Source organism: Catharus ustulatus, chromosome 25 (assembly GCF_009819885.2).
Source record: "Catharus ustulatus isolate bCatUst1 chromosome 25, bCatUst1.pri.v2, whole genome shotgun sequence".
In the NCBI taxonomy this organism is placed as follows: Eukaryota; Metazoa; Chordata; class Aves; order Passeriformes; family Turdidae; genus Catharus; species Catharus ustulatus.
In genome coordinates this window covers 6,647,332-6,666,200 of record NC_046245.1, presented here as the reverse complement: position 1 = coordinate 6,666,200, position 18,869 = coordinate 6,647,332, and the positions used below count along the sequence as shown (strand labels likewise).

At 54.6% G+C, this 18,869-nt stretch overlaps 1 protein-coding gene across 8 annotated transcripts in view; it reads right to left on the bottom strand.

The window, feature by feature from the left end:
* Positions 1-17,913, bottom strand: part of PPFIA4 (PTPRF interacting protein alpha 4) — a 59,285-nt gene extending 41,372 nt beyond the window's left edge. For 7 of the 8 annotated variants that reach the window (XM_033080407.1, XM_033080410.1, XM_033080413.2 and 4 more), the window contains exon 1: positions 17,866-17,913. The gene's annotated coding sequence lies outside the window, so the exon portion shown is untranslated. Of the gene's footprint in view, positions 1-16,447; positions 16,599-17,865 lie in introns of those variants that run through there. The other variant, XM_033080409.2, reaches the window with a different exon arrangement.
* Positions 17,914-18,869: the final 956 nt, after the last annotated feature.

Here is an 18,869-nt window from a genome sequence, read left to right as displayed (position 1 = left end):
CCCTACAGAAGCAGCACATCGAGGTGAACCAGCCCTCAGGTGACTCTGCCAGGGAAGGCAGCACTGGGATCCATCCCAGCAACTGGGCTGGTTTCCAGCCCAAGATAGATGCAGACTCCTCTGACAGGGAACAAGGCACAGGGAAGTGACCCACAACCATTGGGAGAAAATCCTGTGCTTGTCACAGAGGAGGCATCACTGCAAAGTCCCCTTACCTTTGGGAAAGAGAGGCTTTGTGCCTCAGTTTCCCCATGAGCAGGGCACAGCTTCAATCCTTGCTGAGGCATAGAGGAATGGCTGGTGATTTTCCATGATTTCACTAGAGGTTTTGCCATGGGTACATCCCTGCCGCCCCCATGACACTTCTGCTGAGGAGTTATCTCATCTGGGAGCCTGCTGGGCTGGAGCTGGGGGCCTCCCCCTCGCTGCCAAACCAGCTCCTGCCCTGCTTTAGTCACACCCCGTCAGCACTTGTGGTGTTAATTTATTCAGCGACGAGGGAAGAGTCACCAGCTCCAAGGGGAGCTGAGGAAATCTGTGCCACGGGTGCACCCGAGCCGTGCCAAATGCTGTAGAAGTGCCTCTTCACTCACCCAGGCCCGGGCACCCACACCTGGCCCATGCCAAGCCCAGGGCTCAGAGCAGGCTGCTGCTTGTAGAGAGAGCCCGGGCCAAGCCCCACGTGCACCTGAGTAGCTCCACACCCGGTCTGCCCAAGATCCAGGGCTTCCCCCGCACCACCCATCCCACTGGAATCTCTTCCATACCCTCAGCCAGCGCTCCCTGCCACAGCCTCAGCAGTGATAACCACTCCCACACACCAACTGCACATCTGCCCAGTCCCCAGGGTAAAATTCGGCCACCAACTCCACGGCTGGTGGAAAGGGAAAGTAGTTCAGTGAGCTCCCCAGGGCCCAGAGCAAAATCCCACTCCCTGCCCCGCTCGGGTGGGTCTCCAGTATTCTGCCACCACAGGCTCATGCAGTGAATCCTGCCTTCCTGCCAGGCACTGGGTCCTTTTACTTTGGAAAGGACCTTGAAAGCTCAGCTGGTTCCACCCCCTGCCATGGGCAGGGACACCTTCCATGAGACCTGGATGCTCCAAGCCCTGTCCAACCTGGCCAACAATCCTTCACCAGATTCTAAATTAAGAGTGGGGTTGAGGAAGAGCCCAGGGAGGGAGTTTGGAGTGAGGGAAGAGGCAAATGGGACTTCTGTGAAATTTGGGAAGTGTTAGAGCATGTTCAGAGCCACAGTGGACAGAGCAGTGCTGCTGGCTTCAGGCAGGACCACATCAGGCTCAGGAACACATCCCTGCGTCACACTTTGGGGTTTTGAAGGCATCACAACCTGCAAGGGAACACCAATGGTCCTGGAGCATGACCCTGGCCCTGGGGAGGCCCCTAGAGTTCAGCAATTCACCACTAACCACACCAGCACACAAACAGAGACAACAGCAGTGAGACTGTGCCCCATGTTCCCCATGTGCTCCCCACCCCACCTGCAGACAGTCCAGGTAGGGCTCCCCTTTCCTCCACCCTCCCAAAGCACGGAAGGTTTTAATTCCTCCTGTTCCAGAAGAGTGGTGACATGGCTTGGGCACTGGATGACCCCAACCAGAGGTGACTGGGATGGTTTCAGTAACTCAGGTGATTGTGGACACTGTTCGTGGCCTAGGAAATTTTCAGCCTGGATTTTCTCAGGCTGTGAAAAGTACACAGTTCTAGTTTCTCTTAGCTCAAACATTCCCAGGCTGTTTTCAACACACAGCTTTGGGGCTGCAGATATCTAGTTGAAGTTCTCAGGCAGATAGGGAAAAACACAGATTAGACACCTGTTGTTTTTCACGCAGTGGACTGTGAGTACATGACACAGGTTGTTTTCCTATTCTGTCCAATGACTTTCTGTTCTGCCTGAGCTTTGCAATCCACACTATGAAAATGTCCGAGTTTCGTTCAATAAACGGCCTCTTCTCTGGAAGCAGTCCTGTGTTGCTATTGCTTTCCCTCGCGTGATAGCGACAGGTGATGGGGAAGATTCCCCTTGTTTTCATTCCTTCTGTTGTACCTTGACTGTGCTAAGGGACTTCAGCAATTACCTAATCCCTTTGATAGTACAGCTAGGTACTAAAGAACTTTTGCCCAGATGCAGTGGTGGGCAGTGGGACATCAGTGGGATTTTCAGCTCTGGACACTCAGGCTTTGAGGATGAGCAGATCCAGCACCGGGACACCTCTGCAATGTCTGGCAAGGAAACCTCAGAGGATTTACCACAAGCATCTCCTCCCCTGTTGAGACACGTGGGTGCTCAGGTCCACGTAGGACAAGGCAGGACCATGGGGTTAAATCCCTGCCTGACTGAAAGCTGCCCTTCCTCCCAAGCACCCTCACACAATAGATAACCACAGCCCTACCTTTCCAAGCCAGGCTCCTCTGGCACCTTGGCTGTCCCCCACTGGTTTGGGAGGGGTAGAGGAGCAGGCAGAGATGGACACGAACAGCCCCCAGTGCAGGCTAGAATGACCCTGGTGCCATTCCCACTGTGCCCATGCCAGCTCCCAAGTGGCAGGAGCAGTGACAGTGACATTACAGGGGGGCTGGGGGCAAGGCTCAGGCACTGGAGTCCTGTCTGCTCTGTCTAAATCCATGTCGAGCATGGTCACATCTTTAACCCACACCCTTCAGGTGCAAAGTGAGCCCCCAAAATGAGCCCCAGCCAAAGCCCACCTGGCACACTCACACACCTGGCACACCCAGTACACCTGGCATAGTCAAAGCCACAGTGCTGCAGGAAGGACTCATCCCACTCCTGTCTGGCATTTTAAGCCCTGTTTCATGCAAGAAGGACTTTCTGGTGGAGTGTCTGCCCTGCACATCCCAAATCCTGAGGCAGGGGAGGATGTGCCCACTCATCACATTAGCGAGGCAGAGGGCCTGGAGATGCTGTGCTTTAGAAGGGAAATCCAAGTTGTTCCTCTTTAGGAGAATTGTGGGATTAGCTCAACCCTTATTAAGCATCAGAGGAACCACAGAAAGCACCTCAAAAATAGCCTGCCATGGAAAAACATTCCTCCTGGACATAGGCCACAAGGAAGATACAAAGGATATAAAAGTCCAGTTCCCTCCAGAAATCCCAAGTACTAGAAAAGATCAAGAAGAGGAAATCAAGGTTTGCATAAATGTGACAAACTGTGTTGGATCCAGCAGGAAGCTCTAAGCAGAGCCCCTAAGGGCTTCACCCAGCATGGGATGAGCAGAGAGAGGGACCAGAGGAAACACCACTGCTCCCCTCGTTTGAGAATTGAAGAAAACAGAGAAAGCTTCAAATCGAGGGAAGCAACACCAAATTGCTCCAGAAAGTGTAGGGAGTGTGGTGGTTTGCAGAGGGGTGGCAGCTGAGCTCTCATCTGGGCACCTATCATCTCAAAATCCAGCACTGGGCATTAGCTCAACTCAATTTCTAACTTGCTCCCTCTCAAAATGTCAGCTCCAGGAAGCCCAGCTAATGCAGTGTGCTTGGTGTCCCCAGGCACTGCCCTGACGGGAGCTCCAGGAGCTCTGCCCTTGTCCCCATTGTGCTACCCACAGCCTCCTGTAGCCATCTCAGCTCACCCAAAGGGGACCCCCAACCATTGAGCCTGATCCCTGCTTCCATCCATCACCCCCAAAGGGCACCCAAAAACCACTGAACCCATTTCACCCTTTGGCCCAAAGCCCCTGGGAACAGCACTCTGCCACCCCCAGTAATCTGGGGGCACCTGCATATGCTGAGTTCACAGGATCCCAGACTGGTTTGGGTTGGAAAGGACCTTTAAGCCCATCCCATTCCACCCCCTGCCCAGGGACACCTTCCATTATCCCAGGTTGCTCCAAGCCCTGTCCAGCCCAGCACCAGGAACAATCCCCTGAACCACTCCAGGAAGTTACAGCATGAGACATCACCAGGAGAGGAGGGACATATCTGCAGCTCAGCAGGCTTTCAAAGGAATTAAATATGGGTAATTACACTGGTGCACTGATGGGAAGAGTTGCTGGTGGGGTGGTTTCCTACCTGGTCCCCTTTTTGCTCCTTCGGACACTCAAAAATGTGGGGGCCAGAACACCTTGAACTCCCTTGGGGAGGAATGAAGGAAACGGGATATCCCAACACCTTGGAAAACATCTGCTGCCTGAGCTGATGATGTTGTGTGCTCTCTAGAAAAAGCCAAGAGCATATCAAACCTCACAAGGGAAAAGGACTCATCTGGGGCTGGGAATCTCCCTCTACACACGACCCAAGCACAGCAGCTGAGCCAACACTTTCCAGAGGGTTTAGTGACCATTTCTGCAGACATTTTTAAATTTCTGGCTCTTTTACAACACAGTTGTGTACCCTGTGCATCCCCCAGTGCCTGCTCCTGCAGATGTGGGAGCAGGCAGAGCCCAGCTCCAGCACCCCTGGCTGGGTTTGGGCCATCCCTGAGCCCCAGTACTCACCACTGCCAGCTGTGCTGCTGCAGAGGTGCAGCCCCTCCAGAGCAGCAGAGGCAGAAAACCCAGCATGTGTCAGGACTGGTGGGATGCTCACCCGAGCAGAAGTGGCTCCTGCCCAGCCTCCTGTGCCCTCCTCCCACCTCCCCAAGTTCAGAGCTGCCTGCAGGCACCAGCTCACCTGAGGTGACCTTCACCTGTCGTGCCGATATGGGGACATTCACTGAGTGATGCTCACATGTGAACCTGATAGAGAAAGCTTCCTGACCTTGTCTCCTCTGGGTAAATGCACCAATTTATCTTCACCAGCTCTGAAAGGTGCCCGGTTTGGACAGCTACAATCGCTTCTCTGACAAAATACAGTGATTCCAGGCCAGCTCATCTGAGTGATGATTGCTGCTGGGTTCCACCTTGCCACAACCACAAGAGGACCTTCAGCCCATGCAGACACAGCAGCAATACCTCCCTGCTGCAGGAATGCACCCAGTGCAGGCACTCAGAAGGATGGAATTTACCCTGCATCCAAATGGTATGCAAGTGGGATTTTTTTGCCTTGCCCTTTGCAAAGTGCTTGGCCCTGTTGAAGAACATGGTGGACTCTGAAAATTGGTGGACTCTGAAGAAGGTGATGGGCTCCGGGCTTGACAGGCAAAGCAATGCCAGAAGCTCTGGGGAAGCACATTAACATCCACCCTGCAGATCTCCCACCCTCCCAGGCAGATCTCCCATGGCACAGCACGAGGTGCTGTCCAAAGGCCCTTTCTCCCTCCAGTGTCACAACCACAGTTGTTGGTCACCATCTTTCAGCTCTGCAGAGCCACCTTCAGCTGCCTGGACCTACTCAGAGCTGATAGGGAGCTCCAGGGTTGGGCTCCCATTCAGCACTGCTCTGCATCCTTACAGGCCATACAGCCTCTCCAGGGTGCTCCCACCCCAGCTGCACAGTGAACCCAAACAGGATTCATCTCTCCCTACAGCTAAAGGCACTGGGTCCCTTTGGCACCTTTGCATGTCCAAATCCTTCCACGCACAGAGCAGGGATGGATCCGAGCCCACCTTGCTCCTTGTTCTCAGGGATTTCTGAAGCGCATCAGCCAGTTCTGACGGCTGAAATAAAGGCCTACATGTTCCAGAGATGAGGTAGAATCTAGTTACTGAAGCTCAAGAACCAAACACTCCCCCAAACTGTGTCTCACCATCTCCTCTGCCCTTTGCAATGTATATGGCCTCCTCCAGTTGTGTCTGGTCTAGGGAACATCGGACAGGGCAAGGCAAGAAGGTTTCTGGGTCAATCCAAGTCTCCTGAGGGGAAACAGATGGGTTTTCTGGTGGGGACTGATGTTCTGAAAAGCAATTACACATGAAGACATCCCCAACAGACTCTGCTCTGCTCTGGCCCACAGCCCAAGTCATCCTGGGCTTGGATTTTAATTAGCCCCATTTTGGTATCTGCTCTCTCTTCCCTCCAGATAATGATTTAATTATTAGAGACATATCTTTGAATTAGCAGCTTCCTCAGTGGATTATTCAGATCTCCTCAATTACAGAGCCCAACTCACCACCATCACAAGAGAGGCTGGAGAGAACAAAGGAAGCTCACAAAGCTTCCTGGAAAGAGGAACTACACAAGAACCCCTACAAGCAGGAGCCAGTGCCAAGCCCTTCTCCTCCGTTTATCCAGGTCTCTCTCACAGCTGGACAGGAAACCTCACTCCAAACCACACCCAAAGAGCTGCATCATGTGTGATCATGGCCCTGTCTTTCCAGCAGGCCTTCGTAGTCAGCAGAACACAAGCAAAGTGAAAAGGATGAGCTGGGACATGGAGCTGCCTCTGTGCATCCCCTTCTAATGGGATCACAAGTTTGGGGATCCCCCAGCAGAAGGGACCCTGTGGGAACCTGGTGGGGACCAGGTTACAAGTGCCCTTGTGTTGGATGTCACCCAGTAAGCTCCTCACCTTAGGAGGGACCACAAGGGAGGGGGGGATCAGGCAGGGATCAAGGACTGAGAGGTAGGAATGGCAAGTCAAATCTCCTCCAGCACTGGGACTGGGCAAGGACCTGGGGCTCTTGAGGGATGGTGGTTGAAGAGAAATTAGCAGAACGGGCTGCCAAAATAAACACCAGAGGTAAATGCAAAGTCAAGGAAGAGGGAAACCTTCAGAGTGCAGCTCTACAGCAGATTTGGTGCCAAGGAGCAGGAACTCATCTACACAGGAGAGAAGTCCCCAGCTGAACCGCCAGGCAGACACATTGCTCCCTCACTGTAAGGCATGTGCAGAGCGTCTCCAGGCTGCATGAATTCCCAGCCTGACACACACTCACAGAATATTCTGAGCTGGAAGGGGTGATTCCTGTCCCCAGGCTGGCTGGGACAGGAGGGGACACACTCAAGAGGTGCCCCATCCCTTGCTGCAAAGGGCAACAAGCCCCAAGGACACCCCAAGAAGCACCTTGGTCTTTTTCCACTGACACTCGAGATCCTGACTCCCCATCATGCTTCTCCCAGGACCCCCAAGATTTCCCTTGCCAGCACTGCTACAATCCCCATATTACTACCAAAGGAACCAGATTTTGCAGCAGCCACTGGGAAAGCTCTATTGCCTTTCCCTGCTGTAGCACGGGCAGGAGCAGAAAATCTCCTCTGGCTCCCCTGTCACTGCAGTTTACACTCCAGGAGATCAGCTTAAAGCAGCTGCAGCTCCTACTGCTGCAGGAAAAGCCCTCAAGCACAGCCACGTGTGAGTCTGCAGCTGCAAACACAGCCCAGGCCTCCCAAATCCCAGGCTAACCCTGCATTTGTGAGGCTGGATCCTCCTCTGGATCCCCTCCTGAGCTCAGGAAAAGCAGCTGCGCAGCACAAATACCGGTGCTGTGGCCTGCTATTCCAGCTCATGGGCTGGGGGATACAGCCCTGCTGTCCCTCATATTCCTGGCTGCATTAACAGCCCTGCTCTCTGGGCAATGAGCCCCAGCCTCCCATCACTGGCCCCGTGCCCCACATCCCTCTGGGGTGTCCCCTGGCTCTGTCCTCTCCAAGAGCTATTACAAACCTTGAGCATTCTGAGGTCTCCACCCCATCAGAGACCAACACACTCAAGAGCAAGTAGGGGGAGAGAAAAGGCCATGATGCAACAAGGCTTTTGGTTTAATTTCCTTAAGAAACCAGGTAAAAGAAGATGGGAGTGGAAGTGACACAAAAAAACCAGAAAGATTTTCATTAACCCGATCAAACCTCCTGGAATATGATAACACAGGCCGTAACAGACACCTCCCCTCTGGCCAAGGACAAAGAAAGGCTTCTAGTTATGAAGTTATGAGGAAGATGAACAAAAATAGGAGTAGAAGAAAGGAAATTACTAAAAAATGTGAACTGTTATTAAAAAGCCTTCACCTTTTTATGAAAAATAATGAGAAATAATGAATGATGAGAACAGGGATATGATGAGAGAAGCTGAACAAACAGAGAACAAATGGAGAGCAACCATCTGAGAACAGCTCTGACAGCCACGCTGGTGACTCAGGGGTGGGCTGACTTCCAGACCTATGCCTGGGGTGACCTGTGAGGAATTTGGGGTCCTGAGAGGCCATGCCCGTCAGGAGGGTGATAGCACTGCAGGTGACAGCAGCGCCAGGATATCCCCCAACCCCGAGCAGCGAGTCCCAAAGAGACACAGTCAAATTCCCCCGGATTTTGAATCATCCTTCCAGAGGCGCTGATCCCGCCCTCGTGTCACCCCTTCCACGCCGTTCCTGTTGCGTCCACTCGAGGACAGGGACGCTCCTGCTTCCCCGGGGCACCTGCAGCGCCAGCAGCACGGCCGGGAATGCAGCCGCCGCAATTCCGAGTGGCAAAGCAGCTGGCATCGCCCAGGAGGGGACACGCATCCATCCCTGTGAGCCCCCAGGGACCCCCGGCCGCAGAGCCGCGTTGCCGGGAGGGGAGGAGAGGGGAGGGGAGGGGAGGGGAGGGGAGGGGGCTGCCGGGGCTGTGTCCCTGTCCCCGTCACTGTCACTGTCACGCTCGCAGCCGCCGCACTCCATCCCCGCCGGGAGCCATCCCTCCGGCACTGCCCCAGCGCCGCGCCGGGAATTCTGCAGCAGGAGCCGCTCGCCTTCCCGGAGGCATCCTCCTCTCTTGGCATCTCCCTCCAACGCCTCCCAAGAGCTGCGCTTGGGGACACACGACTGCACCCCCGGCAGAGCCCTGGACACGGCCCCGCTCCCCTACCCCAGCCTTCCTCTGCCCAATTCCCGCGGTGTGGCCTGAGTCCTCCCAATCTGACAGCATTCACTTTTTGGGAAGCAAGAAGTGAGAGTGAAACCTCACAGAGTTCCTGCAAGAGTAAGGTCGAGGGCAGCAGGGAGTTGGGAGATGTGCCTGCACAGAGGTTGGACTTTTCCAAACCCAGACCATCACCTTCAGAGGGAAATACAGAGGCAGTAAAGCCATCCCAGTAGCCACCATCACCTTCAGCATCGTCCTCCCACCACCAGTCTGGACCAGCTCGTCCCTGCCAGCCTGCTCTGGTTACTGGTGTCATCAGCACTTGTCCTGGGCCTGGAAGTCCTCTATTTACGTATTTATATTTACAGAAGTTTGGGGTACCACCAAGTGCACTCACCAGCTGCATCAGAGTGATCAGCCTCAATTCATGCCAGAGGGGATGGACAGGGGCAAAAGGGAACCATGAAGGTCCCAGCTGCCCTGGGGACTAGTCATGGGTGCTTATAAGCAGCTTCTGATCATGGTTAAGTGGCCACGATGGTGTTAAGTCAAAAGTTGGACTTGATGATCTTGGAAGTCTTGTCCAACCTTAACGATTCTATGAGTCTTTGATTCTATGATTTGGGGATAAATCCTGCAAATTCTCACACTTTTGGGAGACCACACTCATACAAATGTCCAGCTCATGAGTGACCACACAGGAGCTGACCAATGTCACTCTCCTGGTGTGCACTCTCCACCTGCACCAAGAGAAAAGAGAGAAAGCTCCAGGTGCAGGCAGCAGCTTGGGAAGATCCCTCTGCTTCCTTCCCCACACCAGGGTTTTGGCAATTTGAGGAACCCTAGGGCAGCCCAGGCACTGAGTGATGGAGGACCTGACACACCTTGGTCTGACAGACCAGGGTGGCTCTTTCTGATGGGTCACTACAATTATCCCCAGGTCAGGGCAGTGAAAGCCCCTCCCTGGCATCTCCAGTGGCTGGATTTCCTTGGAGTTGCAGTGGACAAAGGAGGAAATCAAGCACCCAGTGTCTACCAGCTGGTGGGGCTGGTAACTGGTTTCCTCACCTTTCCAGCCTTGAAAATAAACATAATTTCCTTTGCAAGACTGAGGGAACTATCAATGTTTGTGTCCATGTTGCAGTAGGGTGTAGGGCTCTCAGGGAGCAGTCAGCCCTGTGAGTGTGTTCCTCAAGCCCCTGTTCCTACACTGCTGCATTCCAGCCCCTTCATGAACTTCCCAGCAGCAAACATGGCAATCATATGGAGATGGAGACAGGAAAATCCACACACCTTCAATCCAAGGTCTCCTAAAGAAACACACCCCTTTGGAGCATCACTCCTGTTTTACAGCTCAGCACCTCCCAGCTGTGCTGAACTTCAGTTTGCACATCCTTCACACCCAGCTCTGCTCCTGAATCCCTGTCAGTGCCACAGAGCCAGTTTGTCACTGCCCCCCAAGATCACAGCATGTGATATCAGTCCTTTGGCTTCATTCATAGTTCAAGTGATGAGCTCTCCCTGCTCTACCACAAGCCAGCAGGGTCAGAAGACTGAAAGCTGCTGAAGACAAGAGCCTGCTGCCTACACACCAGCGTGCCCAGTGCCCTGTGTGAACAGGAAACACCAGCAAGCCCTCTGCATTCACCCACTGAATAGAGACTTGGCTCTCAAAGCAAAACAGTTGCCACCTTTTCTGTACCCCACATCTCAAAGCCAGATGTGAAAAGGTAAATTGTATTTACAAAGAGGATGGGATAGACTCCCAGGACACACACAGAGTTAACAGAGGGTTTTGAGGGTATTTTGTTTTCGGGACATGAAGTCCCCAGAACTCATCCTTTCCTCAATGATATGGGCCCTTAGTGGCCACCAGAGAAGATGCCATGATTTCTCTCCTGGACCCCACACCCCTGATTATGAACACACCTCACACCTACACAGAGAACAAAGGTAATAAACATTCATTTACCCCCAAACTGACACAGCTGCTGCCTTACCTAGAGGCCAGATCTGGAGGGCAGAGTGTGACCCTTGGGAGCACAGCAGATGTCCTGCACCAAGCCATGAGCAGTGTCTCAGGCAGGAATGGAGGCTATGCAATAGCCAAGTCATTGGAGAATTCAAGTGCTGATATTTTTAGGCAGCGGGAGGACGTGTGGGAGAGCTCTCCCCATGCAGGCTGATGCCATTTGCTGCAGGGCACTAGGAATGAGATTTATTGACAATGTGTGATTTGAAAGCTACACCGGCACTCCCAGAGAGCCAGGCACTGATCAGCAGTGCTGGGGCTCATGGCAGCCTCAGTTTAGGAGACAAAATTTCTCTATAAACATGAAGGACACACTTAACAAAAGCCATTTCTGCTTTCACGGATGCTCTGGCTGCCAACTCCAAAAATGGCCACTGTGAAAGTCTGCTAACTAAACTAACTAGAAGCAGATGATCAAAAGCAGGAAAAAATGCTCTTTTTTTAATATGGCAGCCCAAAGTGTGGGCTCTAATTGAGTGATTATCATCCAGGTTTTGATACTGGAGAGAAGATTCTCTCTCCATCAAACACAAGCTGCTCTCTGGGTGGCACATCTGGATGTCAGACAGATAACATCAGCAAAGCAAACCCCTTCTGGATCTGGGATCAAAGGAGAGACAGCTCAGGTCAGGAGAGATGAGCCTTCTGGCTCTAATTAAAACCTGATGGGTTAAAATGAGTAAAGCCATGTTATTGAGCACATGGTGCACAGAGATCCCAAACCCCTGAAAGGATTCTGAGAGGAGGCTCTCCAAGGGACACTGGCAGCAACCCGAGATTCCATCCCATGTTCCAGTAAAGGCACATCTGCTTCCAGATGCTGTGATGTTGGGGAGGAACATGGACAGCAGCTCTCCACAGGCACATGGGAATCTCCAGAACTTCGACCCATCTGCTCCCTAGCACAGCCAGGTTTTCCAAGCAGCAAAACCTGAACATTTGGGTTGGTCAACACCCCCATGGATCCTTCAGAGCCCCCAGTTTGCTGGTCCTCCACATGTCCTCACCCCTCCCCAGCCTGCCTTACCCCAAATTGGTGGCAGATACAGCCCTGGCTGGAGATGTGGGGATTGGGTCCTCTCTGCCCATCCAGCAGTGCATCCAGGCTCACAGCAACTTGGAGGGATAGGATCACTGCTGCTTCCAGCATCCCTGCACAGGGACACAGCCAACAGTGATTCCATCCTCAGCCAGGGAGACATGTCACCAGCATACTTGGATGGCAAAGACTCCAGCAGCACTATGTCCCAGTGATTCCCACCCTGGCAGATCCCAATCCATGGCCAGAAACCAGCTGTGGCCACAGTGGAATGTCCCAGGGAAACATTCCCTTCTGCAGATACAGGAGAAAACAGGATTTGGCTGTGCCACCCTCACCCTTCACTCCCACCACTCCTTCCCAAGAGCAGGAGCTCAGCTTCACAGCATGCCAGGGAAAGCAAACACAGGAGGGAAAACTTCAGGAGCACCAGAGCCACTGCATCCTGCGGAGAAACCATCCCAAACACCACGGCCTTTCTTGATCCTTGGAACAACACTATGCCCAAAAGAGCCCTGAAACAGCTCCCTACACTCCCCAAATCCAGGTGTCACCCAGGGAGACCCCAACCAAGCTGGGTACTCCTTGGGATGGAGCAGGAAGGCACAGAGCCTTCCACCACCTGAGGACACAGGGCTCAGGTCTATCCGCAGAGAGAGGATGAGAGGGCACAGAGCCTGTGTCCCCTGGCTCTGGCCTCATTTGAGGACCCCAAGTGGGCTCACAGGACACGAAGCCTCTAAGGTGGTTCCTGAGAGCTCCATTCTCAAACAGGAGCATCATCCCCCAATGTCTCCCAGGGAAACCACACCCACACACAGCACTCGGTGTTATGTGGGGCAGTGTGGGGCTGGAATAACTCCTCCTGGCTGATCAGCGTGTGAATAAATCAGCCACAGCCAAAAATAACTTCTGGACAATTTTTGATTCCTTCCTGGAAAACAGTTTGGGGGAGATGTTTGAAAGAAGCCCAGATCTACTTAATTACAGCTGCCAGACACTGAATTACAGAGAAGATTAAGTGGATTATGGATTTTGTACAAGCCCATCTTTCTCCTCTGTGCCGGCAGCCTCTGGCACTGGGAATGTCTGCATGGGGAGCAGTTCTAGGCACCACCACCAAGCCTATTTAACTCATGATCAAGAGCTGAGATCAGGTTTTTGACACCTGTGTTAATGCCACACAAGGCTACAAACACCATCCCAACTTCAGGACTGTGATAAATTTTGAAGCGAATCGGCAGTAGTCAATTAAAGATAATTTATTATAATTAGAGCAAGCAATAACAAGTGAGCAAACAGATCTGGGTGAATTGCTGGAGACCATACAGGCCAGGCTTTGGCAGGAGAAAAATCCATGTGAGGATGCTCTGCACTAATGAGACTCTGAAAAGGTGAGAGTTGGGCTGGGGCCGGACGTGCCCTTCTCCCAGGCTCCAGCTCCCAGGCTCTATGTTCAGCCATGTCCTTCCTCTGGGCTATGGATCCCCCAGGCACCCCACAGCTGCAGAGCATTTGCCCGGTCCCAGCACATCACATCATTATGTAGCCAGAAGGAAACCTGGAACTGCAGAGAAAATTCCACCAGGAAAGGGTGGAAACGCTTAGTTTAAATGCATGCACCCGGCGCACGGCAGCAGTTCCGAGAGGGGGCCCGTGTTATCCCTGCCGTGTTACCCTGCCCTGGCGAGGGATGCTGCCCTCTCCGGAGGGCGGGATGTGGATCCAGGCAGGAGGAGTCTCCTTCCGTCCGTTCCTGCCGCACATCCCCTGCTCGCTGCTACTGACAGCGCCCGGCCACGCCGACAGCGCCTCGCCTCCCCACGGAGGAGCCGGGCCCGGAGCCCCCTGTTCCCGGAGCCCCCTGTTCCCGGAGCCCCCTGTTCCCGGAGCCCCCTGATCCCGGAGCCCCCTGATCCCGGAGCCCCCTGTTCCCGGGCACGGAGCCCCCTGTTCCCGGAGCCCCCTGTTCCCGGAGCCCCCTGTTCCCGGGCACGGAGCCCCCTGTACCCCGAGCCCCCTGTTCCCGGAGCCCCCTGTTCCCGGAGCCCCCTGTTCCCGGGCACGGAGCCCCCTGTTCCCGGAGCCCCCTGTTCACGGAGCCCCCTGTTCCCGGGCACGGGGGCTCAGCACGGCAGGAGCTGCAGGGAGGAGGCACCATGCAGCAAAAATCCCCCAGAACTGCCCTCTCCTGGAAACCGCTCGACACGGACAGCAGGATGGGGAAACGAGCTCTCATCTGCCACTTGTTTTCTTTTTTTAATTTTTGGATGCAATTAAAGGCAGCCACCCAGCTGGCACCTCCTCGTGCTTGCTAAGAGAAGCGTGGCAGGAACTGAAAACCAGAAGCAGAAAAAAAAATCTGCATTTCAGATAAATTCCAGCCTTGTCAGTCCTGCAGGATTACAGAGCTAGAGACAGCGACCCATGAGCTGCTTAAAACATCAGGGTGAAGATTCAGCTAAGGAAGGGCAACGTGGAAGACACGGGGTCAGTCCCCTCCTCACCAGTGGCTTTTGGAGGTTTGACACCAGCTCCCAGATGCTCCTGTGGGATGGGAATCGCTGCCCTGCCAGTTCTGCCTAGGGCTGAGGGGCAGCAAGGCTGCTCAAGGCACAGGTTTGCACAAAAATGAGAGAGAGAGGAGCAGCCACCTCATTCATAAAACCACAGAATCACAGCATGGCTTGGACTGGAAAGGACCTTAAAGCTCAGCTCATTCCGACTCCCTGCCATAGACAGGGACACTTCCTACTAATCCTAGGTTGCTCCAAGCTCCGTCCAACCTGGCCTTGGACACTTCTAGGAAATCAGGGGCAGCCACAGCTGCTCTGGGCACCCTGTGCTAGGGCCTCCTCACCCTCACAGCCAGGAATTCCTTCCAATATCTAATCTAAATCTCTTTTCTTTCAGTCTGAACCCTTTCGGCTTGCCACTCCATTCCCTTATGCAGACTCCCTCTCCAGCTTCCTTGCAGCCCCTTCACACTCTGGAAGGGGCTGTGGGATATCTATACAACCTCCTCTTCTCCAGAACTGAACTGCCCCAGCTTTCTCAGCCCAACTCCTCAGGATATCCTCACTCTACAAATGAACTCAAGGCTTTTACCCTGTCCCCACGAGGGTTTCAACCTCTTTGATCACACAACAAACAAATAAAATCCAATTATATCAGCATAACTTTTTTAGCAAAAAGCCTTGAATAATTTTCCACAACTTCTCCAGATGGGCCCAAGCATAGACCTGTTCCCCAACACTGCAGTTGTTCCATGTGATAGTTTCCCTCCTCCCTCCCAAATGCCAGCCCATGTGAGCACACCCACGGCATCCACCTCCAAATCTTTCATCTGCTCACAGAGGAGGCCTTTAAGCACTGAAAACTCCCAGCCACATCCCCCAGGAGCCTGGCCAAGACTTGGACCCACTTGCAGGGCCCATGGCAGAGCCCTCAGCCTGGGTCAGGTCTGTCACCCAACACCTGGTGCTTGGCACATCCCAGAAATAATCCGTAAGCAGAGTGCTGCCATTCACATCTCTCTGGGAGGGAAGCTGGGCAATGGATCCAAAAGCCTTCTCCTCCAGTTAATATTCAGATACCTCATAGTTCAGTTTTGGGAGCCATCTGGGAAACCTCTGGCTCACCAAAGCATTCTTTAGGTGACAATTAATTGTGAATTAAGGTTTCAAGGTTAGATAAAGAATACAGTATCTTTGTGCTTTGCTGGAAGCCCTGAAATGGCACTCCCCAGGCAGAGGATGGACACTCGTGTCAATATCTCTCCACATGCACAGAGTGGAGCCCTCCAGAGGCATTCCCAGCTCAGCCTCCATTTGAGTTCAGCTCCCTGAGGCTCCAAGAATGCCTCTCCCAGCTCCACTGTGAACTTCCAGCTCCAGCACAGTGTCAGGCTCTTTCCCAGTACTGACTCAGGACCTCCACATCCCCTCCCAGCACAGTGGGACCCACCAACTCACACTCAGCCTCCTACTCATCCCTGTCCTCATTCCCAGACCCCAGTGGGAGGTGGCCCAAAGGACAAGATTTGCAAAAAGGTGCCTCCAAAGATGCAGATGAGAAGGGTTTCAATGGGGGTTTTATCCCTGATGTCTTCTGAGACAGCTGAGACAGGCAGGAACCCAAATCTCCAGCACGTCCAGTCCCTCCACACCCGCACTGGAGCTGCTGCCAAGCACAGCTGGACCAAGCCACTAGTGCAGAGCAAGACCCACTCACCACAAAGACACAAAGCTGCACAGGGATGAGAATTTAATCCCACATCTGCCAAGCTGGCCACTCCAGAAAGCCGGATCTGTCCATCAGTCCCACCACTGGTGCCTCAGAAACCTGCCAGTTCAGAGGCATCCCTGACCTCCTGCTGCTGACACTGGTCCCAGACAGCCTATGGTCTGGCTCCTGGGAAAGAGCTGCAGGAGGAGCAAGCACTGAAGCTGGCAAGGTACCTGAGCACCACAGGGTGCCAGGGGGAAGTCCCTAGAGATCAGTCACGTTGTGAGCAGCACACACCATGATGGCCCCAAGAGAACAGGTACCTGAGACTCTCAGACCACCAGAGACACAAAGACTTTCCATCTCCTGCTGCACAGGCATCACCACAATCAAGAAACTCCCAAACCACACAGGCACATTCATCCAGGTCCCAAACTCTAGCTCATGCTTACCTCTGGACCAGCTCCTGCTCACAGCGGCTTGGTGGTATCAAACCCACCAGGAGAACCTCATTCCAGCATCCAGCAGATGGTTGCAAATGAGCTAAAATGACACTTTGCCAACCCTGACTTGGCCGAAACCAGGGCCTCCTCAGAAGGGTTTGCATAGCTTTAACAAAACCCAGCTCCCTAAGCCAATTGCTGCTCTAATGATGCAATTTAGAGGATAAACAAGCCCTTCAAGGCTGGTTATTCAGGAGCAAATAGTGCTGTCTGGAGGCAGCTTGCAGCAGTAGCAGTGATGACACCAGCTAACAGACGCTGGGAACCAGTGTGGACACAGTTGGAGCTAGTCAGGCTGCCCGGATGCTTTGCTGGTCTGGCCACGAGCACAGGGGCCAATGTTCAGGCTGAACGAGGTCCGTGAGCATCTTCCCAATTCCAAGCTGGCCCAGCTTGGCAGGCATTTACTGGTGCTGAGCTCCAGGATCATCTGTGTGGCAGCATCCCCACGAGCCAGTCCAGCCCAGAGCTCGCAGCCAGGCAGATGCTCAGTGGGGCTGACACAGAGCTCGGCACTGGGTGGATGCTCCAGGGCTGGAGGCAGCACTGAGGAAGGCGGGAGAAGACAGCACTGGGAAATCAGAGGAGCAGGAGAAGGCCATGCTCACCAGCATTCCTGCTCTCCCCTCAGTGTAAGGTAGAAGCTGGGGGAGGGGATGCAAAGGGACACCTTGGGAGCATATGGGGGGCCGCCAGGGGCAGAAAGCAGCTGAAAATCAAGGCCCCTGCTCCTGCATTAAGGAATCACTGCCCCCTCCCTGTCCCCCATACCATGCAGCCTCGGCCGATGTGCCCACCCTTCACCACACTGCCTACACACCCTGTGGGGATGGGGAAGAACCCCCCTCCAACGCAGTCAGGGTGGGAATAACACCCCCCGGCTCAGACTCAACCCAAGGGAAATAGGGGAGCTCAGCACACCCTGACTCAGACATCCCCTCCAAGAGGTAAGGGGTGGGAGACGAAACCCCCTCAAGGCAGAGCATCCTGCAGGGCACGGCAGGCTGAGCATCCCCACTGCAGCCCCGCCCGGGGGGCAACGGGGAGCATCCCCCTTAAGGAAGGGGGGGGAAGAACAGGGCAGAGCATCCCCTGGGGGAGGCAAAAAGGGCAGAGCCCCTCGAGTCCAGCCCCACCGAGGGAGCTGAGCATCCCCAGGGGGGAGGGGGGGCGAGCATCCTCTCGGGGGGCAGCAGAGCATCCCCGGGGGAGGCAATACGGGTAGAGCCCTCCGGGTCTGGTCCCACCGGGGAGGCTGAGCACCCCCCGGGCAGCCCTACGGAGGTCACGGGGGCAGAGCTCCCCCCGGGCGGCCCCGCTCGGGGCTGAGCATCCCCCGTGGGCAGCGCGGCCCCGCCCGCACTCACCGCCTGCCGAAGTCGCTGGAAGCCGCCGCTGCCGCCGCTGCCGCCCCGCCCTGCCCCGCCCACTGCGTCACCGTCCCCGCCTGGACACGCCCCGGACACGCCCCACCGGACACGCCCCCGGGGGGTCGGGGAGTCGGGGGTCGGAGCGGGACCGGGGGTCGAGCGTCCCCGGGGCCGAATACCCCTGGAAAGGGGAGGGCACCCCCCCCTCCACCTTGGAGGGGGTTAAAAGACTCAGGAGCGACAGGAATTCCCCCAGGGGAACTCTCCTTGAGGGCAGAAACCTCCTTGGGGAGGCATGATTGCCCTGGAGAGTACAGAAAACTCTGAGGTGGGGCAGAAATGCCCCTGTGGGAGAAGGAGACTCTCTTGCGGGGAACGTTCCTTCCCGGGGGAGATACAGGAATCCACCTGGGATGGGCGGAGAACTCTACTGGGGGCAGAAACCTCTTCAGGGTTTAAAAGTCCCCATCGGGGCAGGACTCCCCAGCGGTCTTGTCCAGACCCGGAGGAAGGGAGCAGGAGCAGACCTGGGCTGCGAGGTGTCCCAAGTCCTGGGTGCCCCGTTCCCCCCAGTGATGGGGCCAGGCAGTGACCCCCTGACTCTGCCAAAGCCTCCTCCTCACCCTGCAAGGCTCAGTTCCTGAGTCCTGGGGGATCAGATGTGTCACCCTCATCAAGGGACTCCCCTCAAGGATAGTTTCAGCATCATAAATGGGATTAGGGACAGAGGGTGCCCATGAACTTCAGTGGGAGCAGCCAAAAGCCCAACCTGCTCCATCATCCTGCCCTGCAAAGGGGCATCCGTAACAAACAATTAATTTGGGAGCCTTGGAAGCACAGCCCCTGGCACAGCATTTGGGATCCCTCAGCAGTCTTCACCCAGCCTACCAGCGAGGAGCTCCTTTCTGTGACCTCACTGGGAACAACTGGGATCACTAGTAGCATCACAGAGCAGCACCTTCCCCTCTCCAGGAAGAATATTGAGCTCATCCTCAGGATTT